The sequence below is a fragment of the Prionailurus viverrinus genome, chromosome B3 (genome assembly GCF_022837055.1).
Source record: "Prionailurus viverrinus isolate Anna chromosome B3, UM_Priviv_1.0, whole genome shotgun sequence".
NCBI classification, from domain to species: Eukaryota; Metazoa; Chordata; class Mammalia; order Carnivora; family Felidae; genus Prionailurus; species Prionailurus viverrinus.
Genome location: NC_062566.1, coordinates 128,976,630 through 129,002,747, shown reverse-complemented (window position 1 = coordinate 129,002,747; position 26,118 = coordinate 128,976,630). Strand labels below are relative to the sequence as shown.

General features: G+C 41.1%; 1 protein-coding gene across 2 annotated transcripts in view; it reads left to right on the top strand.

The window, feature by feature from the left end:
- EFCAB11 (EF-hand calcium binding domain 11) overlaps positions 1-26,118 on the top strand; it is a 165,993-nt gene that overhangs the window by 118,982 nt on the left and 20,893 nt on the right. The gene's annotated exons all lie outside the window — the stretch shown is intronic.

Below are 26,118 nucleotides of genomic sequence, written 5' to 3'. Positions count from 1 at the left end.
CCCCAAAACCACCCTCTTGTAGTTTTTCCATCTTAATTAATGGTATCTGCACCCTTTGTGTTGCTTATGCCAAAAACCTCGGCATCACCCCAAGCTCCCTTCTTTCTCTTGCATTTCACATCCGTCATGTCAGCACCCTGTCCAGGCTGCAGCCACCAGCCCGGGCTCCCAGTCAGGCCCCATGCTTCTGCCTTTGCCCTGAGTCTGTTCTCAATTCTGTCCTCAACCCAAGGGATCTTTAAAAAAAAAATTTAATGTTTGTTTATTTGTTAAGAGAGAGAGAGACAGAGACAGAGACAGAAGGCAAACAAGGGAGGGACAGAGAGAAAGGGAGACACAGAATCTGAAGCAGGCTCCAGGCTCTGAGCTGTCCACACAGAACCCAATGTGGGACTCGAACTTACGAACCATGAGATCATGACCTGAGCCGAAGTCAGATGCTTAACCAACTGAGCCACCCAGGTGCCCCTCAAACGTGCATCAGGTCAGGTCACTCCTCTGCTCCCAACCCTCCAGTGACTTTTCATCTCACTTGCATAAAAGCCAGCGTCCTTACAGTGGTTGACAAGGCCTTAAATGGTCCCTCCCCTTCTCCCACGATTTCCCCCTACCCCCACCCCTGTCCCTGCTCGTGCTGCTCCAGCCACCCTTGCCTTCTCGCTTTCCCTCATTCAGGTGTGTTCCTGTCTCAGGGCCTTTGCACATGCTTTGCTTTCTGTCAGCAGTGCTCTTCCCCTAGATATGCACAAAGCTTGCTTCCTAGCACTTTCAAGTGTTTGCTCAGCTGCCCCTTCTCCGTGAGGTCTTCACCGGCTTTGGTATTTATAAAGAATATACTTCCCAGCCTTTTTTTCCCCTTAAGTTTATTTATTTATTTTGAGAGAGAGAGCATGAGCAGGGGAGGGGCAGAGAGAAAGGGAGAAAGGATCCCAAGCAGGCTCTACGCTGTCAGGTACAGAGTCTGACTCAAAGCTCAAACCCACAAACTGTAAGGTCATGACCTGAGCCAAAATCAAGAGTTGGACGTTTAACTGACTGAGCCACCCAGGTGCCCCCAGATCTCTACCTAAGTTCCAGACTCGCTCATAGTTAGCCATCTCTGCTTGGGTGACTCCTAACATCCCAAACTCAACATATCCAAACATTTTTCTATTTCAGTAAATGGCTTCACCATCCACCCATTGATTCAAGCTAAAATTGCCCAAAGGGCTTCCTAGAATCCTATCTTTCCTTTCTCTGCCTCCCTATCCCACATCCCTGATGTAGTTCCTCAGCAAATACCACTGGTTCTGTGTCCACAGTACTTTTGGAGGTGCTACTGAAAGTGTGGTCTCCAGATTGGTGCTGGTCCGTGAAGTCTTACTGATCTGTGACAAGTTAGGTCTAGGAATTGAGAGTAAGCACTGGGAGGCTTCCATAGCAGTTTCAAATTGCTACGATGGCCAAGTTCACCAGGGTAAACTCATCTCACTGAACCAGGGTATAGACCACCTCAGTATTGGCAAGCTCAAATGGTGAGTCATAAAGTACAAGTTGTGTAATAAATAATCATGTGCAATAGAACCATATTGTAACGTGATATTTTATGAGATTTGTCAGCTTGTACCCTAAAAGTTTATCAAGATCTGTGAAAACGTAAGCATTTATTCTTACAACTTAGATTTACAAGTTTTAATTTTTAATTGGCAATTTTCATTTCATGATTTAACACTATTAATTTGGGAAATAAAATTTATATTAGCTACTTTTCACCCTCACTTTGTTGAAGGCAAAACAATCCCCACCGGAGGTTGTTTTTGTTTTGTTTTTTGTCTCAGGAGGTTTGGGGGGGGGGGCAAGAAAATACTTAGCTTTTTTGAATGTAGCAAGAATATAAACCAAATGGTGAAAATGGAAGTAATTCTGAAAGAGAAAAGACCCAAGAGTTCATATTGGTTTTCCCTGAAACTATGATCCCTCACCTACAGAGTTCAGTTTATAGCCATCATTGACGTTGACATCCTGAAAACCTAGTGTTTAATTATTTGTAGACTTGTAGTGGCTACGAAGCAATGGAACCATCAAAACGTGTGAGTCACCGACTTAACAAACGTTAAGTTCAAAACCGCAAAAATGTTTTGAAAGAAAGAATATTGGCCTAAAAGTCTGATTGAAGCAGATGTTCAATATTTTCACATATAAACATCAGGGCTTCCTCAGGCTTCTTAATAAATAGTATTTCAGCTGGCCAAGACTAAAATCCGTATACGGCGGCCAAGACCTTGGTGGAGAGTGTATCGGAGGTATTTGTTTGGAAATGTTGGGCGAATCCACAGCAAAGAAGGTAGCTCAAGTACTACCTCTGGGACCTCCATCGCTCAGCTGTTCAGGAACTGGCCAGTAAAGGGAACGACCAACTCACAGAGCATCTCCAACCATCAACATAGTTTTTCATTGCGGCACGATAATCTCATCTTCCTGTTTGTGATGGTGATAGGAAGGGAGATTTCTTTTTTTTCAACTTTGTTGCCGACAAACATAAGCAAGTCTGAACTATGTAACACTAGGAAGGATTACTTTTGTCTACAAGGATGGTTTGGAGTTTACATTCTGCGTAGGAGCACATTCTGATGGTGCTGAGTAGTTACCCTGATTAAGGGGCTCACACGAGAATACAAATCAAGTACTGTTTCTCTTGTGAGAAAGAAGAATGATGGAACTAAACAGCAGGCATCGTGTCCTACTAAAAGTCATGAATTAGGTAAAAGCTGGTGTGTTACATCCTGGATTATTCTCTCGTGTTATGTGACACTTTGGAACCAGATCTATTACGGCATGCCGAGGTCTGATGATAATTGAGAGAACAAATGTTTGAGAATGTTTGATCTACAGAACAACTCACCATTTCTACAAAACCAGAGGACGGTTTGGTCCCAGCTTGTCGAAAATGTGAATTGGACAAGCAGGGTTGCTTAAGCTCTTCAGTACTTTTAATGGTCTCAGTGCTTCCATGCAAAGAAGAAATGCAACATGTTTTTCAAGATAAGATCAAAGGGCAAAAACGAAAGTTAGAAGCTTGGAAGAACTGTTTCTACAGATTATTATGGCACATATTCCATAATTTAACAATTATCAATGATGTGGGTGATGATCTTGATATTGCACATCTGTGAAAAGCTATCACAAAACACCTTAAAGTTTGATAAAGCATTTTAAATTTTCTTTTCCATCAAAAGAAGATCTGTGCCTAAAAAATTCATGGGTCCAGAATCCATTTCTTTCATCAAAAGATGATTTAGATGTAACTGTAACTTACAGGATACATTGCTGAAACTGACTTCTATTTAAGTATTTAAAGGACTCTGAAAACATAGCAGCACTTTCTTCATTTTAGATAAAATTTAAAAGGGAATAAACTGAGTTTATTAAAATTGCTCTAAAGTCTCTTACTCCACTCTGGGAGACTGCAATGTCTCCTCCTTACTCCCCTTCCTCTCCCTCTCCTTCTTAATTATTATCAAAATAAAACATAGAAACCGTTTAAATCTACACCATCTCCTGCTAGTGGTCTTGGCGATCTGAGATAAATTATTAATCAAGACTCAAGTCTGTTTGCCACACTAAAAACTTTAATATTTCTATATACTGTTCATTCAGACTGTGCCTATAACCATTTAATATAGGGATTCACGTTTCCTTTAAGATGAAAAAAAAGCTACAGATGTAATAGTGAGCCTATTATATCAGTGGCCCGTATGCATACTTTTAGCAAATCAGCAACATGTACAATTTTCCTACTTCTTTCTTTTTCTCTATATTATGTTTACCCTGGTTAATATTTATTGCACTGTAATTTCCTGTTTGTTAAACTAATAACACAAAATTGCAGCTTTTATCTTGTATGTCTTGTTTTAATTTTGTTTTCCTAATAATTCATTTTTATTAATTTTTACAAAGTATCAGTTTGCAGCAGACTGGAAAAATTTTAAAAGGGTCCTTCACCACAGAGAATTTAAGCAGCACTGCCTTATGGAACTGAATATAAAATGAGAATTAATTCCCTTTGTAAGAATTAATTCTCTTACAAAGTCTCTCAGACTACCAGACATGCTCTCAGTAACTTTATTTTAAAAAGAAAATCAAATGGGGCGCCTGGGTGGCTCAGTTGGTTAAGCATCTGACTCTTGATTTTGGCTCAGGTCGTGATCTCACAGGTTCATGGGTTCAAGCCCAGCATCCGGCTCTGCACATCCCTGCTTGGGATTCTCTCTCTCCCCTTCTCTGCCCCTCCCCCACTTGCTCGCCCCCCCCCCAAAATAAATAAATAAACAAAATAAAATAAAAAGAATAAAAAGAAAATAGTAGTTGAGCCTGAAGCAGCCTCTGGCAATGTGAGGTTCTGATGCCTGCAGAGATCACCTGATGAAACCGGCAAATAGAGGAAGAATGAAAGTTAACACAGATATAGTTTCTGTGCCTGGTGTTGTAAATTCATAATTGCAAATATTGGCTATCATTATAGACAAGCCTTTAAAAATCATTTTAAGAGCAATACAGTAAATGGTTTCATATTTGGAGATCACATATATACATCTCAGGTATTATATATATTATATGATATTTTTAAAAACACACCTTTTGTAATGTGATGCAAATAGCTATAAAGTGGCTTTACATAAAAATGTACAATGTCAGTACCAGGCACGGAATTACAAAGTCCTGTACCCCAGTAACTTTAGCAGATGTGAAGGTGACCACATGCCCTGGAAAACAGAGGTAAGGTCTCCCAAGTGGCTCTGGTGCTCATGAAAACATTTCTGTGAAAGGTGCACCTGAAGAATGGACATATTGTTTCATGAGACCTGATTGCAGAAAAAGCACCAAGTGCTAGTTGTTTTTGTTTGTTTGTTTGTTTTTGTTTTTTAAAAATTTATATCCAAATGATCTAGCATACAGTGCAGCAATGATTTCAGGAGTAGATTCCTTAGTGCCCCGTACCCATTTAGCCCATCGCCCCTCCCACAACCCCTCCCATAACCCTCAGTGTGTTCTCCATATTTATGAGTCTCTTCTGTTTTGTCCCCCTCCCTGTGTTTGTATTATTTTTGTTTCCCTTCCCTTATGGTCATCTGTTTTGTCACGTAAAGTCCTCACATGAGTGAAGTCATATGATTTTTGTCTTTCTCTGACTAATTTCACTTAGCATAATACCCTCCAGTTCCATCCACGTAGTTGCAAATGGCAAGATTTCATTCTTTTTGACTGCCGAGTAATACTCCACTGTATATATATACCACATCTTCTTTATCCATTCATCCATCGATGGACATTTGGGCTCTTCCCATCTTTGGCTATTGTTGATAGTGCTGCTATAAACATGGGGGTGCGTGTGTCCCTTTGAAACAGCACACCTGTATCCCGTGGATAAATGCCTCGTAGTGCAATTGCTGGGTCGTAGGGTAGTTGTATTTTTAGTTTTTTGAGGAACCTCCATCCTGTTTTCCAGAGTGGCTGCACCAGCTTGCATTCCCACCAACAATGCAAAAGAGATCCTCTTTCTCTGCATCCTCGCCAACATCTGTTGTTGCCTGAGTTGTTAGCCATTCTGACAGGTGTGAGGTGGTATCTCATTGTGGTTTTGATTTGTATTTCGCTGATGATGGGTGATGTTGAGCATTTTTTCATGTGTCGGTTGGCCATCTGGATGTCTTCTTTGGGGAAGTGTCTATTCATGTCTTTTGCCCATTTCTTCACTGAATTATTTGTTTTTTGGGTGCTGAGTCTGATAAGTTCTTTATAGATGTTGGATACTAACCCTTTATCTGATATGTCGTTTGCAAATATCTTCTCCCATTTTGTTGGTTGCCTTTTAGTTTTGCTGATTGTTTCCTTCGCTGTGCAGAAGCTTTTTATTTTGATGAGGTCCCAGTAGTTCATCCGCGTGCTAGTTGTTAAGCTGTGGCTTCTTCGCCCCAAACCTGCCCTTCCTTGCCCTTTGCGTGGTAAGACTGGAACCAAGACTCTGGAAACCACCTTTCTCCTTTAGCAGCTGCCTCTCATCCTGTTGGGTCTCCTAGGGCTGCAGAGAACACCAGGCGGCTAGAGGGGAAGCAGTGACTCCTTCCTGTCAGTGCTCTCAGTTCTGCTGGGTCGCCCCAACAACATTTTTCACTCCACACCTGTAGATGGTTCTCAGTTCCCGCTGGTTCCCACCCTGCAGCCTCAGAGATGCCAGCTGCAGCCCCCAGCACCCTCTGCAATGGGCTGGGCTCCAGCTTCCCAGGCCTTCTAGATCCATCTCTTCTCTTTGTTTCTTCAGTCCTGAGGACAGTGGAGGCTTCAAGGATTCATAGTTACTACCATTTGGGGGGCACCTGCGTGGCCCAGTCAGTTAAACATCCAACTTCAGCTCAGGTCATGATCTTACAGTGTGTGGGTTCAAGTCCCATGTTGGGCTCTGTGCTGACAGCTGAGAGCCTGGAGCCTGCTTCGGATTCTGTGTCTCCCTCTCCCTCTGCCCCTCCCCTCCTTGCTCTCTGTCTCTCTCTTTCTCAAAAATAAACAAACATAAAAAAAATTTTTGACATAGTTACTACCATTTTTTTTACAACCTTTTTTAAAAACTGTATCGTTTCTCTTTCGCCTTTGTAGCCCTCCAGTACCTGTCTAGCCTATTTCTTATAATAAATACTCTCTTTTAAAATAACTGTTGTGTTTAATTCCTGGCTGAATCTGACTGATCCTGACTTGGTACCGGAGGGGGCCCAGGTGGTCTGGGGTTGGTGTGGTTGCATCTTGGTTCCGAATGCCGAGCTGAGCCACTCACCAGTGCAAAGTGGAATGTTAGTAATCTGGGTCACGCGGTGGCATCGTGATTCGTCAGCCCAACCCATGAGGTGGGTGGTGAGGTGCAGTGCTTCTGAAGCAAGTAACTTGAGGCCACCGTTGTAGTAGCGATGACACTAAGGGTACAGAATGGTCTCTTTCTGCCTGGGCGATGTGTTCCTGGGGGGAAAAAATGACAAACTCCGGTCTTTAAACACCCAGCCCAGGCCATAAATGGCAAATTTCAAATGATTCTACTTGTCTCCTCTCCACTATCACTACCCTACATGAGCCACCCCCTTCCTCCCCTGATGTTTGCCGTGGCCTCCCCCTTAGAGTCCCCCATCCTGAAAATTCATCTTCATAGCGACCAAAGTACCTTATATAGCACTTGCCACAGTCCGTACCCATCTCTTGTGTGTACTTGTATGTGTGCCCCTCCCCCAAACTGTTCTCCATCCAGCAGAGACCTGTCTGACCTGTTGGCTAATGTATTAGCCAGTATCTATGTAATATCTACCACATAGTAGATGATCAATCACTATTTGTTGATTGAATGATCCTGAGAAATAATTTTCCATCAGTTAATTTAAAATTTTAGTCACAAAGCACTTCCAGCATGCAGAAGAATCCCATAATCAACCCAGATACCTGCCAACCAAATTTAACAGGTTTTCACGTTTGGCCATATTTACTTCAGACTGCACTTTCTTCTCTCTTTCTCTCTCTGTTTCATTTTTTCAAGAACCGTTAAAGAATAAGAAACTTGTCCATTTCATCTACATTCAAAATTATTAACACAAGCTATACATGCTAGCCATCTAGCTAGCATGTCTGTACATGCTAGACATCATAATATCTTTAATGACTGTAGGATCTGCCCCTTACTGTCAATCCTGATAGAAGTCATTTGTGGGGGGTTTTCCTTCTGATCAGTCTAGCTAGAGGTTTAGCAATTTTATTGATCTTTAAAGAACCCTCTCTGGTTTCATTCATTTTCTGTATTTTTTCCATTTTCTAGATCAATTGATTTTTGCTTTTCTATTCATTTATTTTGCTTTACTTGCTTCTATTTATTTCCTTCTATTTCTTTTGGTGTACTTGCTCTTTCTATGGCATCTATATAGATATAGATATATAGATATCTGTAGATACTTCAATCACTGATTTTAGTCTTCTGTTATAAGATTTAAAACTTTATATTTTGGAGCACCTGGGTGACTCAGTTAAGCATCCGACTCTTGATTTCAGCTCAGGTCATGATCTCATGGTTTGTGAGATCAAGCCCCATATTGGGCTCTGCACTGACAGCTCAGAGCCTACTTGGGATTCTCTCTCTCCCTCTCTGGCCCTTGCCTGCATTCTCTCTCGTTCTCTCAAAAATAAAAAAAATAAAACTTTATATTTCTAAGCATTGCTTTAACTGCATGCCACAGTTTTCTTGTTTTCATTATCATTCAGTTCAAAACAGTTTTCTAATTCTCCTTGTGTTTTCTTCTTTGACCCATAGCTTATTGAGAAATGTGTTGTTTAATTTCCAAATACCTAAGAGATTTTCCAGATTTTTTGTTACTGATTTTTAATTTAAATCCTTTTCAACTTACTGTAATTTTCTTTTTAATGTCTCATCATCTGTCCTGGTGAGTGTTCCATGAGCATTGGAATGGAATGAATATATTTTAGATGTTGAGAGTAGGGCTCTTTAGATGTCAGGTCAAGTTGGTTGATGGTGTTACTTATTCCTATTATTATTACTGATTTTCTGCCTCGGTTTTCTATCATTTACTGAGAGAAGAATATTAAGATAATCATCTATAATAATAGATTTGTCTGTTTCTCCTTTTAGTCTTCTCAGTTTTAACTTCATGTATTTTTAAAGCTCTGTTATTAGGTACATATACATTTAGGATTGTTATGTCTTCTTGATTAACTGATTCACTGTCTTATCATTATGAAATATCTCTTTATCCCTGACAGTCTAATTCCTTGTTCTGAAGTGATATTGCTGTAGTCACTCCTTTTTTTTCTTCCTTTTTTTTTTTTTAGAGCATGAGGGGGTGAGTGATGGTATGGGCAAAGAGAGGAGAGAGAGAATCCCAAGCAGGCTCCACACTGTCAGCACAGAGCCCCACTTGGGCTTGATCCCACAGCCATGAGATCACGACCTGAAATGAAATCAAGAATGGGACGGGGGCACCTAGGTGGCTCAGTCGGTTGAGCATCTCTGACTCTTGATGTTGGCTTGTGTCATGGTCTCAGGGTCATGGGATCCAGCCCCATGTTGGGCTCTGCCCTGACAGCATGGAGCCTGCCTGGGATTCTCTCTCTCCCTCCCTCTCTGCCCCTCCCCCACTTGCTTGCACGTGCTCTCTCACTGTCTCTCTCAAAATAAATAAATAAACGTTAAAAAAAAAAAAGGTAGATGTTTAACTTATTGAGCCACCCAGGTGCCCCAGTCTCTCCTTTTTTTGTCATATGTTTTTTATTCTTTTGCTATTGACTAATTTATATCTTTCAAAGTGGATTTCCTAAGGATAGGGTAAAGTTGAGTCTGCCTTTTTTAGTCAGCCTATCTCTACTTTTTAATTAGAGCATTTAGTGTATTTACATTTAATGTAATTATCCATCTGGTTGGGTTTCAGCCTCCCATCTTTATACTTGTTTCTGTTTCTTCTATTTGTCTTCAGTTTTCTTTTTTCCTCCTTTCTTACCTTTATTTCTAGCTCTCTTCTTTTCTATGTGTAGATCCAGTTTTCTATTTTGTATTATTTTTCGTAAGCCTAAAGAGTTTCCTTAAAATTTCTAGTAGTTCATATCTACCGCTGACAAATTTTTTCACCTTCTGTTTGAAATTTAAAAATTTTTACTTTCATTTTCGAAGGATTTTTTTTCCTCTCAGCACTTTAAAGTTGTTGTTCTAACTGGTTTCCATTATTTCTGATGAGAAGTCAGTGGTAATTTTTACGTAATTTTCTTTCTCTGAACCTATGTGTCTTTTTCTCTGACTGCTCTGAAGATTCTGTGTTTTAACCATTTTGGTTGTGGTATTCCTTTTTATAGTATTCTTTATCCTACTTAGGATTTGTTTAGCTTCTTGGATCTTTGAGATTTTAGTTTTCATCAAATTTGAACAAGTTTGGCCATTATTCTTTAAAAAAGTTTTTCTTCTCCTATTTTGTGGTCCTCCAATTACTCATATGTTAAACCCATTGATATTGCCCCACAAGCCACTGATGTCCTTTCAGCCTTTTTTTTTTTAAGATTTAGTTTGGAAAGTTTCTATTTGTATTTATTTAACCTTACAGAAGTTTTCTTTTAGAAAGTCTAATATGCTGTTGCTCCCATCCCATGAATTATTTGCTTCAGGTATTATACTTCCATCTCTAGAAATTTCATTCAGTTCATTTTTGTAACTTCCATTTCTCTCTTCATTATGGTGGTAACTTAAAAAAAAAAATCAGGGTGGGGGGGTGCCTGGGTGGCTGAGTCAGTGAAGCGTCTGACTTCGGCCTAGGTTGTGATATCGCAATTTGTGAGTTCGAGGCCCACGTGGGGCTCTGTGCTGACAGCTTGGAGCCTGGAGCCTACCTCAGATTCTGTGTCTCCCTCTCTTTCTGCCCCTCCCCTGCTCATGCTTTGTCTCTCAAAAATAAATAAATGTTAAAAAAATTTTTTTGTTTTAAATCTTGGAGCATACTTATAATTAAAAGTTTGTGTCTACAAATTCCATGATCTTTGTTGTTCCTGGTTCTGTTTCTGTGGACTGACTGATCTCCTTATGGGTCACATTTTCCATTTCTTAGCATGTATAGCGATGTTTTTATTTGATTCTAACATTGCTTTATTGGCTTTCTATCGCTGTATAGACAACTTGCCACAACATCACCAGCTTAAAACAGCACCTGTTTTTGCCCTGCAGTTGTGTAGGTCCTAAGTCTGGTGTGCTCATTTGGGTTCTCTGCGTGGGGTCTCAGAAAGCCAAAATCAAGGTGCCGGTTGGGCTGGGCTCTTACCTGGGCTGGGCTCACGGAAAGAATCTGCTTCCCAGCTCATTCAGTTGTTGGTAGAATCCAACAACTGGATTCTACAACTGGATTTTCTTGTGGCTGTAGGTTGGAGGTCCTCCTTTTCTTGCTGGCTCATAGCCGGGGTCTACTCTCTGCTCCCAGAGAACACCTGTATTCCTTTTCATGTGGCCCTGTCCATCTTCACAGCAGCAGTGGTGTGTTAGAGCCTTCCTGTGCTTTGAATCTCTCTGACCTCCTCTTTTGCTTCCAGCTGGAGAAAGGTCTCTGCTTTTAAGGGCTCATGTGGTTAGTTTAAGTCAAGCTGGCTTATCTCACCTCAATAATGTGACAATCACAAGAGTGATATTATATCCCATTACCTCACACCCATAAGTTCTGGGAACTAGGGAGTATGGAATCTCGAGGTGCCATCCCTAAAAATTCTGCTACCACAATATGAACGTTATGATGTTAAGACTCAAGATTTTGATGTCTTCTTTTATAGAGTATTGAAACTTGGTCTGGAAGCCTTTAAAATCTACTTGTAAATCAGCTTGATTTTCAAGGCCTATTTATAAGCTTTGCTACTAATTTAGACCTAACCCTGAGGTGTGGCCATTCTGGTGTCTACTCAGTAACCTAGGTGTCTAACAAGATCACTCCAGTTTCACTAGTAGGAACCCCAACATGTACAAGCCCTCTATGAGGTCTGGAGGGGGTTCAGCTGTAAATTCCTTTCCCAAGTCATTGGATTCTCACCCTCTTCATGTCCACAGGGTGTAGTCAATCAAGGAAGACCCATGCAGATTTCTGGAGTTCTTTTTCTGCATAGCTCTTTGCCTACAGTGCTCGACCCTGTGGTCGAGATTTCAGACCTTTGGCCACCCCAACCAGGGGTGCACAGAAGGTGGGGTGGAGGGAGCAGTCCAGCCTAGGGTGCTGGAAGTTTGAAGGTACGCTGTCTGAAGATAATTTTAAAATAATTATAAAAATGACTAAAAGTCTGTCTTCTTATAATTATCGCCATGTCTCTGTAATTCCGATTAATCAGTCATAAAATACTGCTGGGGTGAGGGTGGGGGTTGGGAGGCAGGACTTTTGTTGGATTATGTTCTAAACAAGTTCTGAGGTTCCTTTTGAGCTTTAATAACACATATGTAAACTTTAAATCGCACATTATTATTTCTTCACTGTATTAAACAGCTACATGTGTTCATTTAGGGAGTGCGTTTAGCACAGTCCAGAATCATCTGAACTGGCTTCAACCATAGTTTGTGTTCCCATCTCCTGTGACACAAGAAACTCCCATGGTTAAAAATGAATTTGGTGAAAACAGTGATAGCACATGGCTGTAAAGACAAAGAAACTAGTTGAGTTATTAAAATCTGCCGTAGTATATGACCACATAGGAGATGAAATTTGTGTGTAAAATGTGAAATAGTCAGAGTGGGAAATGTGAGCCATCCTATTTGGTATGTATAAATTTTCATTTATACCTGGCCTATTTTATTTTATTAAATTTGAATAACATTTTGTAGAGTGATATTTATTTATTTATTTATTTATTTTTGGCACTGTTAATGGTTTGTTTTAAAACCAGAGAATGATGATCACATGATTATGGCTGGAAGTGATTTTGTCATATAGCGGACAGAGTGTCAAAAATGACATGCTTCTTGTCGCAACTCAGCTAGTCCACCATCCCCTGCTTGTGTTTACCTTCTCGGTACCTCACTCCAGGCAGGGAGCCAGGGTCATCATGGGGTACTCTTCACTTGTTTTTCTTCTCAGGGATTCTAGGTCTTGCTCTCTGTTCCATCTCTGAAAGCCAATAAAAAAATTTTTTTTTCATTGTTTATAGTGGAAGAGCTAGTCTGACACCCTCCAAGTTGGATTTAATTATTTGGTTATATTCCTGTTTCCTGGACTAGCCCATGGGTTCCATAAGTGTCGGAGCCATATGGTATTAGAGTTTTCCAGAAAAACAGAACAGGATGCATATGTAAGGGGAGAGAGATTTATTTTAAGGAATTGGCTCATGCAACTGTGGGGCTGGCAAGTCCAAAGTCCATAGGGCAGGCTGCTGGTTGGAGACTCAACCAAGGTTTCTTTGTTGCATTCTTGAAGAAGGACTGCTTCTTCAGGAAACCTCACTCTTTGCTCTTAAGGCCTTTAACTGATTGGATGAGGCCCACCCACATTACGGAGGGCAATCTGCCTTACTCAAAGTCTACTGGTTTACAAATTTTCTTGTCAGCAACACGTAGACTGGTGTTTGACCAAACAACTGGGCATCATAGCCTAGCCAAGTGGACACATAAAATTAGTGACCATACAAATTTTATTTATTTTTACACCCCTAGGTCCTAGGGTGGTATATAGGAATTAAGAGCTGAGAAATAAGCTGGAGTTTGGGTATAAGGAAATAATACTGGAAATAAGGCTGGAAGATTGCAGTATCTTTGAGAGACTTATGTGAAGGAGTTAACTGTATTATGTGGGCAGAGTGGGAGTCTTCTTACAGTTTTTATGAGGGAAATACATGATGTCGCCTGTCTTGAAGGCAGCGTGGAGACCGAGGTTTAGTGTGCAGAATTGTTATGGTAGCTAGGGGGAGAGAATGGCAAGGACCTGAAAAATGCAATGTCCTGGGGATGCAAAGATCAGCACAGCAGTAGGGGGACCAGTCGGAATGAGCAGAGAGCCCATAGAGAGAGTGTAAAGAGAAAGGAGAGAGGCACATAATTAATATTTTCTTGGAGAATTCCACATTTACATTTCCTTTGGTTTCTTTGTGTCCTTAATGCCAGGACTTCCCAAACACTTTGGAGAAAGCTTTAGAAAGATGTTAATAAAACTAAAAAACAGGCCAACGTGATTCTTTGTGAAAAAAGAAATTTATTCCAACAACTCCACATTTATACCTATAATCCTGTACTTTAAACTGTTAAGGTTTCTCTGTGGCCTATTCCCGTCTTTAGTCATAGGATTTTGTATAGTTATAATAATGCTGTATGTATCATTTCATGTTCTCCTCTAAGGAAGTTTGTATCCATATGACCTTCACATACATTATATTTAATAACAGAAAAGCTTCATGGTAAATTGACGACTCATCATTTACAGAGCTGTATTCCTTCCGGCAAACATAGGGATTTCCTACTGGGTTTTTGCCATTATAAAAGGTGGCGGTATCCATGGCTTCCTACCTAAAGCATTTTCAACATCTTTATTGCAATATAATTGACACACAATAAACTACGCATATTTAAAGTGTGCAGTTTAATTTTTGACACGTATTCACTCATGAAATATCACCATAGTCAAGATCATGAAGATGTCCATCACTATCACAAGTTCCCTTGTATCCCTTTACAGTTATTCCCATCTCCCTGCTCCCCCTTCACAGGCAAACACCAAACTGCTTTCTATCCATTTTCTAGGATATTATATAAATGGAACCACACGATATGCACTCGACTTTTGTCTAGCTTCTTTGACACAGCGTAATTATGTGGGATTTATCCATTTTATAGTGTGTATCAGCGGTTTGTTCCCTTTTAATTACTGAGTAGCATTCCACTATGTCAACACACCACAGTTTATTGATCTATAGTGGACATTTAGATTGTTTTGGTTTTTGACTGTTGCAGACAAAGCTGCTGTGAACATCTGGGCACAAGTCTTTGAATGGGTATGAGCTTTCTTTTCCCTTGGCTAAATACCTAGGAATAGAATGGCTGGATTATATGGTAGGTGTATGTTGAACTGTCTTTTCTTTTCTTTTCTTTTCTCTTCTTTTCTTTTCTTTTCTTTTCTTTATTTTTATTTATATTTTATTATTTGTTTATTTTAATCAAAGTATACTTAGCATACAGTATTATATTAGTTTCAGGTGTACAACATAATGATTCAACAATTCTGTACATTACTCGGGACAATAAGTGTCGTCACCATCTGTCACCAGACGGCACTGTTGCAATCTTATTGACTATCTTTCCTATGCTGTGCTTTTCATCTCCGTGACTTATTTATTTTAGAACTGGATATTTGTACCTTTTAATCCCCTTTATCTATTTCACCCATCCCCAGCACCCACCTCCCCTTTGGGAACCACTAGTCCTCTGTATTTAAAAGTCTGTTTGTCTCTCTTTTTTTATTTGTTTGTCTTGTTTCTCAAATTCCACATATGAGTGAAATCATATGGTATTTGTGTTTCTCTGGTTGACTTATTTCACCTATCATTATATGCTCTAGCTCTCTATCCATGTCGGCACAAATGGCAAGATCTCATTCTTTTTCATGGCTGAGTAATATTCCAGTATGTATGCGTGTGTGTGTGTGTGTGTGTGTGTGTGTGTGTGTGTGTGTGTACACATACATAAAGTATCCATTCATCTTTTTTATCCATTCATCTATTGATGGACCCTTGGGCTGCTTCCATATCTTGGCTATTGTAAATAATGCTGCAATAAACATAGGGGTGCATATATCTTCTCAAATTAGTGTTTTCATTTTCTTTGGGTAATAACTAGTAGTGGAATTACTGGACCATATGGTATTTCTATTCCTTTAAAAAAATTTTTTTTAATGTTTATTTATTTTTGAGAGAGAGACAGACGGAGAGTGAGCAGGGGAAGAGCAGAGAGACAGAGAGGGAAACACACAATCTGATGCAGGCTCCAGGCTCTGAGCTGTTAGCACAGAGCCCAGCACGGGGCTCAAACTCATGAACTGTGAGATCATGACCTGAACCGAAGTTGGATGCTTAACCGACTGAGCCACCCAGGGATCCCTGGTATTTCTATTCTTAGTGTTTTGAGAAACCTCCAGACTATTTTCCGTAGTGGTTATACCAGTTTGCATTCTCACCAACAGTGCATGAGGTTTTTTTTTTTTTTTCCCATCCACATCTTTATAAACTCTTGTTATTTCTTGTGGTTTTGATTTTAGCCATTCTGACAGATGTGACGGGCTATCTCACCGTGCTTTTGATTTTCGTTTTTCTGATTAATGATGTTGAGCGTCTTTTCACGTGTCTTTGGCTATTTGTGTGTCTTTGTTGGAAGAAAGTCTCTTCAGGTCCTCTGCCCAATTATTTGTTTTTGGGTGTTGGTATAGAAGTTCTTCATAAAGTGGGTATTAACCCCTTGTCAGATACATCATTTGCAAATATTTTCTCCAGTTCAGAAGGTTGCCTTTTCATTTTGCTGATGACTTCCTTTGCTGTGCAAAAGCTTTTAATTTTGATGCAGTCCCACTCGTTTCTTTTTGCCTTTGTTTTGAGGAGACATCTAGAAAAATGTTTCTACAGCTGATGTCCAAGAAATTGCTGCCTGTTTTTTTTTGTGTGTCTAGCAGTTTTATGGCTTCAGGTCTCACCTGTGGGTCTTTAATCCATTTGTATGTTGAATTTTTTAAGAAACTGCTAAGCTTCTGTAACGTGTTTTCAGTCCCACCAGCAGTGAGTGAGACTTGGAGCGGCCCTACCTCTTCATGCATAATTGCTCTTTGTAAATGTAGCCATTTTTAGAGGTTTGCAGTGTTTGCCTCATTATGGTTTCCACTCATATTTTCCTAATGACTAATGGTTTTGAAAATCTTTTCACGTGCCTATCTTCCATCCATGTATCTTCTTCAGTGAAGTGTCTTCTCAAGTCTTTTGCCCATTTATTATTGGGTTGTTTGCTTTCTCATTATTGCATTTGGAGAAATCTTTATATATTACTTCATCAGGTACAAGCTTTGCAAAGATTTTCTTCTAGTCTGTGGCTTATCTTTCCACTCTCTTCACAGTATTTTTTGAAGAGCCGAAGTTTTTTAAGTGTGTTTTTCTTTGGATACACAGAAACAGGATATTCGGAAACAGGCTCAAAGGGTCAGAGAATATCATCTTTTGTGTGTGCGTGGTTGTGGTTACCTCCAGTTGGACTGCCTTTGGAAGAGTTTGAAACACTGTTCTTGGGTAACGCAATGTGTTCCTTGGGGTCCTGCCAACTCCGGACTTTATCACTTGTCTTTGTGTCTGCTATTTCTGTGAGTGTAAAGTGTTACATTACAGTTTTATTTCACTCTCGTGGCAAGTTGGCAAGTTGAACATTGACTTAAATTTAGTATATTTAAATGTTTTTTCTTTTGTACTTTTGGCCATGTATCATTGGGAATGTTGACGCCTTTTTAGAAATTTGTAAGAGCTTTTTATATAATTTAGATGTCAAAATTGATATACAATGTTTATCACAAAATAGTTCCATATCAATATTTGCCTTTTCTCTTAGTTTCATCCCCTACTCCAGCTACCACTTATTTGCAACTTCTCTTGTTTTTTAAACAGTAAATCCAAGTGGCCACTCAGATTTTCTGTTTTATTCTAAATTTGGGAAATTGTGTGTGAAATTTTTCTTCACTATAATGTTATTAGGGCTTTATAATTTTGTTTCGTGTAAAGTAAGGGTTTAAGTTTATGTTTCTTTTTTTTTTTTTCAACGTTTTTTATTTATTTTGGGACAGAGAGAGACAGAGCATGAACGGGGGAGGGGCAGAGAGAGAGGGAGACACAGAATCGGAAACAGGCTCCAGGCTCCGAGCCATCAGCCCAGAGCCTGACGCGGGGCTCGAACTCCCGGACCGCGAGATCGTGACCTGGCTGAAGTCGGACGCCCAACCGACTGCGCCACCCAGGTGCCCCTATATTTCTTTTTTTTTTTTGTTTTTAATTTTTTTTTTCAACGTTTATTTATTTTTGGGACAGAGAGAGACAGAGCATGAATGGGCGAGGGGCAGAGAGAGAGGGAGACACAGAATCGGAAACAGGCTCCAGGCTCCGAGCCATCAGCCCAGAGCCCGACGCGGGGCTCGAACTCCCGGACCGCGAGATCGTGACCTGGCTGAAGTCGGACGCCCAACCGACTGCGCCACCCAGGTGCCCCTATATTTCTTTTTTTTGTTTGTTTTTAATTTTTTTTTTCAACGTTTATTTATTTTTGGGACAGAGAGAGACAGAGCATGAATGGGCGAGGGGCAGAGAGAGAGGGAGACACAGAATCGGAAACAGGCTCCAGGCTCCGAGCCATCAGCCCAGAGCCCGACGCGGGGCTCGAACTCCCGGACCGCGAGATCGTGACCTGGCTGAAGTCGGACGCCCAACCGACTGCGCCACCCAGGTGCCCCTATATTTCTTAATATTATTAAGGAATAACTTAAGCAGCTCTCCTTTTCTGCTGCGCTCAGATTGCCCTGTATTAAATTCTCATATAACTTAGGTGCTTTTTCAAAAGTCTCCACTTGGTTCCCTGGTTTCTCTTTATTTATTTACTTATTTTGTTATTTTGTTTTTGACAGAGAGAGAGAGAGAGAGAGAGAACAAGCAGGGGAGGCTCAGAGAGAGAGAGGGAGACACAGAATCCAAAGCAGCAGGCTCCAGGCTCTGAGCTGTCAGCACAGAGCCTGATGCCGGACTTGAACTCCCCAACGGTGAGATCATGACCTGAGCCGAGGTCAGATGCTTGACCGACTCAGCCACCCAGGCACCCTGGTTCCCTTGTTTCTGAAGTCAGCAGTATACACCGGTGTGGGTTGCTTTATGACACAATCTGGTATTTCCTAACACAAGTCCCGTCTCCACCCCTGCACTTATTGTCAAAATTAATCTCTGATAAGATTTTTAATTCTTATGTAACAAATTGCCCTCTTGTTATTGGGGAAAATGTATCAAATATATGAATTAACTTGACCTGTTGCCATGTTTACAATATTTTTATTTATTTTTCTTCTACAAGATATTTGTAGTTTTATTTATGTTGGGCCGATATACCCCACCTTAGGTTAGTTACCAAGTAAGTACTCAATAAATGTGTGTTAAGTACAGATATATTTTGTCCTTGTTATAAGGGAAACAGATTTTTGAAGCAAAAATTTAATAGTTGTTTTTGCTAAAAAGGAATGCTACTTGTTATTTTGGAACGGGTTTTATATGATAAGTATTCTTGAATTCATTTTTTTTCTGAAATTTTTCGTAGATTTCTTTCAGTTTCTTGTGTTTGTATAATCATGACTTTGGCAATTAGCCATGTTTCTTTCTTTTCAATTTTTCTTGCTTGTTTTTCCTCCCTTATCACCCTGACATGACCCTCTAACAGTTTATTAAGTAACCTGTCTGATAAAGAGTAGCTTTGTTTTGACTTTGCTTTTCGGAAACATGCTGCTAATATCTGTACCTCCATTAAGAGCAACAATGGCTTTTGACTTTAAAGTTTTTGTTTTGCTTCGTTTTCAGAAATTAAGAATCAAGAATGTACATTATATTTTATAAAATTGCCTTTTAAGCCTTCTGATATACAAATACAGTTGGCCCCATAACAACATGGGGGTTTCAGCTCCCTTGCAGCTAAAAATCTGGGTATAATTTTTCACTCCCTAAAACTTAAACCGTGATAGCATACTGTTGACCAGAAGCCTGACCTCTAACATAAACAGTCGATGAACACTTGTTTTGTATGTTATATGTATCATGTTCTGTATCCTTACAATAAAGTAACCTAGAAAAAAGAAAATGTCATTAAGAAAATCAGAAAGGGGGTGCCTGGGTGGCTCAGTTGGTTAAACACCCGACTTTGGCTCAGATCATGATCTCAGGGTTTGTGAGTTCGAGCCCTGTATCCAGCTCTGTGCCGACAGCTCAGAGCCTGGAGGCTGCTTTGGATTGTGTCTCCTTTTCTCTCTGCTCCTCCCCTGCTCATGCTCTGTCTCTCTCCTTCAAAAATAAATAAACATTCCAAAAAAAAAAAAAAAAAAAGAAAAAGAAAAGAAAATCAGAAGGAAGAGAAAAATATATTTACAGTAAAGTCTCTCTGTTTATTGAAAACAATCTGTGTGCAGTCAGGTCAGGCTGGGCCAGGGGCAGCCATGGGCCTGACCTAGGGGGATGGTGATGTTCTGCAGCCTGGTGGCCTTGGTTCAGAAAAGGTAACAGTACAGCTGCCTCACCTGCCTGGGGGTGTGCCACCGGCCTGTCACCATCAGCAGCTGTGTCCATACACGAGTGCCTCCCTGGCCACCAGAAGGTACTTGGCAGAGGGGCCCCCACGGGGAGGGATCTATGCCTCCCTGGAGGGGCCCAAGGCTCACAGCCACCCAAGTGCACCTGGGAAGCCCAGCACGCAGAGGACTCTGGGGGTGGGGACCCCTGGGGCCTGGAGCTCCCTGTGCAGCACTGTGCCTGCCCTCTGTGTGCTTTCCTCTGCTTCAGCCCAGACCCCTGGTCTTGGGACCCCCGGCAGGCTGCTACTGATGGCCTCTGTGAACTTCCCCAGATCCTCAGAGGGCAGTAAGGGAGACCTCAGTACCTGTCACTTTCAAGTGGATTCCATGGAGACTGGGGCAGGCAATCATAAACGAACGCCTTGTGGCTTTAACCCTTTTTGAAAAATCTGCATAGAAATAGACCTTCCCTGTTCAAACCCCCGTTGTTCCAGGGTCAACTGTAATTATAAGTGGCAGCAAAGTACGCTAGGGGTGAATGGAGTGAATTAACCGTATTAAAAAAGAACAAGTCTTTTTTGGGTCACAAAAGTTTCATCGTTTGCCGTGATTTTTCCCAAATTTTCTTTTTACGGAGACATTAATTAGCATTTGTCTTGTTGCTAAAGCTCCTAAAGACTTCGCATTCTCCCCTTGCCTCAGCAGCGCCTCAGTCTGCTCATTTGACTTTTCCTCGTGATTCTCATTGACTTTTATTTTTTCATTTAGGTGCTCTACCAATTCAGGCAAAACCCTACTTTTCGGGACGTTCCAGGGTAGTCATTCCCCTTGAATGGGGGATTTGCTCACCGTTGCTCAAAACTCCAGTTTACAGCTATCCGTGTAGTATTAATTAAAAACGATTTCATAATGAAATTCCTCTAATTTTGATAGCAGTGCTTCTGCTAAACTCAAGTTTTGCTAAAGGGCTCTTTTCTTAAGCACAACCCGGCATCTGCGGGAGAAAAACATAATTAAGAACTTGAATGGAAAATTTTCAAATGTACACTTACTGCATAATTTTTAAGCACTAATATTTTGAAATGTTTTCGTGTTTTCTTTTCTCACCCCCAAATTATTGGAATGATGTCCGTGCTATTATTCTGCAAGGATCTGGGGAGCACCCTGGATGGGAGGAGGATCAGGGCATTCCAGGTCCATATCTTATGCAGCCTGCAATTCTGCATGGCTGTGAGAAGCTATGGAGCGATTGCACAGCAAAGTGATCCTGATCCAGAGTTTACCCCACATCCCCACGTAATCCGAGAACGAGTTGGAAGTGAGGAGTCCTGAGATCTTAGTCCTAGGACTACATGCAGCGTGTACATAGCTTTGGGCTGGTTGTATTCTGCAACTTGGCTTTTCTTTCAGTGTCAAATAGGACCTAGGTGGATTTTTGACAAAGGTCTTCTTTACCTCCGAAAACCCAGAATTATTATTAGCTGGGTGTAGAACCCTGCTATCCATAAAGAGACCGGGTTTTCTATCCTGGTTTTGTTGCCAACTGAACAGGTAACTTTAGGAAAGCTGTTTTATGCTTCTGAGCCTTCATTTTCTCATCTGTAAAATGAAAAAAGTAGATTGGGTAATTTCTAAAGTTCCTTAAAGGGAAAGAATGACTAATGCCATTGCTCAGGCCAGAAGGTCGGAATTTGGAAGCATGGCAGGCAGGTTAGAGAGGCCTTTCCTCCCATGTTCCAGAGTATGTGAGACTCACGAATGGCAGGCCCTTAAGCCCTCAAGACAGAGCACTTCAGGAGGGTGGGAGTGGGGGGCAGGGAATCAATGGAGATGGAAAGTTCCCGTCTGGGGGCATTTGTTGAGTCCAGTGCTCCAGAGATTGTAACACCAGGCACCAAGTGGAGTTATTTTATCCCTGTGGTTCAATTCTAACTAAGAAAAGGCTTTTGTTTTGTTTTCTCTTCCCCTGGGAGCCGTGTTCAGTAAAACTTCCATACGGGGATATATTTATTATTAAGGAGTGTCAAGTGATCCGAATAGTCAGACCATGCAGTCACAGAAAGAAAACTATGGCGGAGGAATGTGCGCCCAGACGGCAGCACCCTGGACCCGCGTTGCCCGCTGCACGTTCGAACACGCTCATTCCTTTAAAAGTTCTGTCCATAACGTCTTTCCTTTCATTCCTTTCTTATAAACTCACATTATGTAAGCCCTCGGAGTGCTAAATGTTTTTCCTTTGTTGGCTATCACTCTCTGGATGATTTTATCAAACATGAATTTTTCCCTTAGCTATTGATTGCATGCAGGGGGGAGCTGGCAGGGTAGACAAGAGGTGGCTGTGTGTGCTCTGAGGGCTCAAGCATTCTGGTGTGTGTGTGTGTGTGTGTGTGTGTGTGTGTGTGTGTGTGTACGTGCGTGTGTTTGGGCGCGTGGGCAAGCGTATTGGGAGAGAGATGGTTACAGAAGTAACAACTGCTGCTCGTAGACTACTTTGGAAATAGGGAAGGGTACGAAAAAGAAAATGCAAACCAACCACATTCCTACCAAACCAAAGATAATCAGTGTTAATATTTTGCTATTTATTATTTCCTGTTGCTCTCCAGGATTTTGTTGTTAAAACAAATGCGAGTTTTGTTTTATTTTTTACCTCTTTGCTTTGTGATCATTTTGCTATTTTCACTTTTTAAATACCTCTACAATGAGTGTGTTTGTACTTTTGTTATTACCTTAGGAGAGGTTCCTGGATATGGGGATCCCATATTAGGGAGTATGAACTTATTTTGTCATTTTTACAACTCTTGATTCTTCTTACCATTTTGCCTAATTAACAAAGTTTCCTGATTAACAAATGACAGTCTCTCCAGCAGCATGTGTGTCCCTAGCCATGTTCTGAGCAATGACCCAATGTTACCTCCTTTTTACATCTTTGCAAGTCTAACAGGTGACAATAGTATCTCATTTTTTGTTTTATTTCATTGATTGCTTATAACATTGAACATTTTCACATGTTTTTCATCTCTACTCTTTCTTCTATTCGTGTCATTTGCCCATTTCTTCTTTTTTTTTTTTTAAGGTTTATTTTTTTGAGAGAGAGACAGAGTGTGAGCCGGGGAGAGGCAGACAGAGAGGAAGACACAGACTCTGAAGCAGGCTCCAGGCTCTGAGCTGTCACAGCAGAGCCCGATGCAGGGCTCGAACTTACGAACTGTGAGATCATGACCTGAACTGAAGTCGGATGCTTAACCGACTGAGCTACCCAGGCGCCCCCCATTTTTCTTCTATGAGAATATGTACCTGTTTCCATTTTTTATCACAACGATTTTTCCAGTTTTTCCTTATTTTTTATAACGTTTTGACGTACAGACGTTTTAGGTTTTCATATATTTAAATCTGTGATCTTTTCCTTCACAGTTTCTTCCATTTACTTTTATCCTAAGAATGTTTTCCTCATCTTGAGACCAGGTTAAGTTTCACTTCCATTTTCGCGGTTGGTTTGAATCTGTGGTTTGAATTTTAAGACTCTCTGGCACTTTCATGTACTTAGAATTCATTTTAGTATATATCATGGAGTGATGATCTAAAGAATTTTGTTGCCAAAGAGCCAGTTTTTCCATTATCATTTGTTAAACCATCCCTATTTATCTCCAGTGCCTTCATTATCATAGTCTGTACTGAGTTTTTTTTTACATACTGGGGGACCTCTCCAGGCTGTGATCCGTTGTATCCCCTGGTGTCCTTACGCCAAAGACACACTTTTTCTCCCCAGTTGCTATCATATGTTCTCAGACTTAGTGTTTCTTGTTTTCAAATCATTCTCAGCTCTTCCTCCCTGTTTATTTTCCAGATGAATGGTAGAGTCATTTTCGTGGAGTTCCAAAAACCTCCCTTTGGGGTTTTGATGAAAATTGCATTCAACCTATAAATTAATTGGGAGGAATTTGGCACCTTTACAACATTTCGCCTTCCCAACCAGGAATACACATATGGCACGTCCCCCCACATTTTCAAATATCCTTTTCTACGGCTCAGTGGAATTTTGCGGTGTTCTTTATACAAATTCAACACATTTCTTTTTACGGTATTTCCAGATTATTTTATATTTGGGGTACTTTTTAAAAAACAGAATCTTTTCCCCCTTCGGTTTAGATCCACTATTTTTAATATCACTTTTCCCCAGTGATTGCCAAGTACTGACAGTAATCTAAGTGAAAAGCATATTTGTTTCTTTCCAAGCTTATAAACTCAGAGATTTAGAACCGGAACCAACCGTAAATATAGTTGCATATATGATAAAAGTGAGGTCATAAAGGTAAATTGATTTATTTAAAGATCATACAGCTTGTGAGGTGAGTGGCTAAACAGGCGAATGCTTCCAAATGTTCGTATTCTCCATGTCAGGGACGTGTAAAGCTTAAATATCCAAAACCAAACTCCCTGTCCTCCCCCTTGTGGTCATCTCCTGTGGCTGCTGTCACAATTCACCACTGACTTAGTGACTTAAAACAGCACACACGTATCGCCTTCTGGTTCTGGAAGTCAGAAATGCAAAGCGACCCCGCTGGCCTAAAATCAAGGGGTCAGCAGTGCTGCCTCACTTCTGGAGGCTCTAGGGGCAAATACACTTCCTCGCCCTTCTGGAGCTTCCGGAGGTAGCCTGCATTCCGTGGCTCGTGGCACCTTCCTCCATTTTCATAGGCGATGTCTTCACATCTCCCAAGTTCTCTCTGACTCTTCCTGAGTCTCCTACTTCCCTCTTCCACTTTTAAGGGCCCTCGAGATTCCATTGGATGCACCTGGATAATCTGGGATAATCTCCCCCATTTTAAGGTCAGCAACCCTAATCCCACCAGGAGCCCCAGTCTTCCTTTGCCATGTGGCATCACCACACATTCTGGGGATTAGGACGTGGACGTCTTTGGGAGGGCCATGGTTCTGCCTACCGCAGCAAGGAGGAACTTTCAGAATTTCTACTTAAGCACATTAGCTCTCTCCTCGAAGCTCGCCACGTCTTCCTGTGCTCTTTGGATTATGACCGAAACCCTTACATGGCTTGCGAGCTCCAGAAAAGTCTTATCCCCCTTGCCCCCCAGCCTCGTTCAGCTGCACCCTCTTCCTCACTCTGTACTCTGGCCACAGTCACTCTTTCCATTCCTTGAACATTTCTTGCTCTCTCTTGCCACGAGGCCCTCACATAGGCCTGGAAAGCCCTTCTGCACCTCCCAACTAGCTCTCATCCCTCAGATCTCGGCCCCGTTCTGCTTCCTTAAGATCGAGGCCTCGACCTCCCCACCTGGTCCTGCATCCCACCGTCTAGTAGCACCTTCTCTCTTTCCTTCAGAGCACTTAGCACAGTGGTGATTTTACTTTGCTCAGAATTACTTAATTCTCTCTGGTGGGCTAAAAGCTGCAAGGAACTCTGTTTCTTTGTTGCTCACCCATATATCTTCAGAACCTAATGCCCCCGGTCCCTAGTGGGCTCTCAGTGTGTGTCCCATGAATGAGTAAATGAACTCACTAGCCTATTTCTAAGAAAGAGCATTTTTAGTGAATGTGTTCACTGACATATTTATAAAAACAAAAAGACTGGGGCTTTTTCAAAGTCCAACAAATAAGTAAATTATTAAAAATCCATTTGATAAAATCATATATAGCCATTAAAAATGAAAGTGAATGAGGCATCTGGGTGGTTCAGTTGGTTAGGCATTCGACTCAGGTCATGATCTCACGTTCATGGGTTCGAGCCCCTCATCGGGCTCTGCCCTGTATGGAGCCTGATGGGGATTCTGTCTCTCCTTTTCTCTCTGCCCCTCCCCTGCTTGCTGGCTCTCTCTCTCTCTCTCTTTCTCTCTCTCTCAGTAAATAAATAAAAACTTAAAAAAAAAACTTCACAAAATGGAAATGAAGCCATAGCATTGGGGGGGGGGAGGGGGAATGTTTATATTGTGTTTAAAATAGAAGGATATTAAATACTCTTATGCTAATCAGCAGGAGAAGTACCAAAATGATCATAGCAATTGGTTCTAGATCATGGGATGGTGAATATTTCTTTTTTCCTGTGTCCAGACTTTCCAGTTCACGTGTTCAGATACTCAGCACACATTTCTTGCATCCACTGTGGGCCAGGCACTGCGTCAGGTGTAGAGAACACGCAGTGAAGATGTATGTGGTCTCTGCCCACTGCAAGGTTACAGCCCAGTAAGGAGGAAAACTAATAATAATCATCACACAGATGGACTAGTATTCATGGACTGTTGCTGTATTCGAGAAAACATGGGTTCTTTTACCATAGCGTGCACCACAGGCTAAAGAAAATATTTTTATTTGGGGG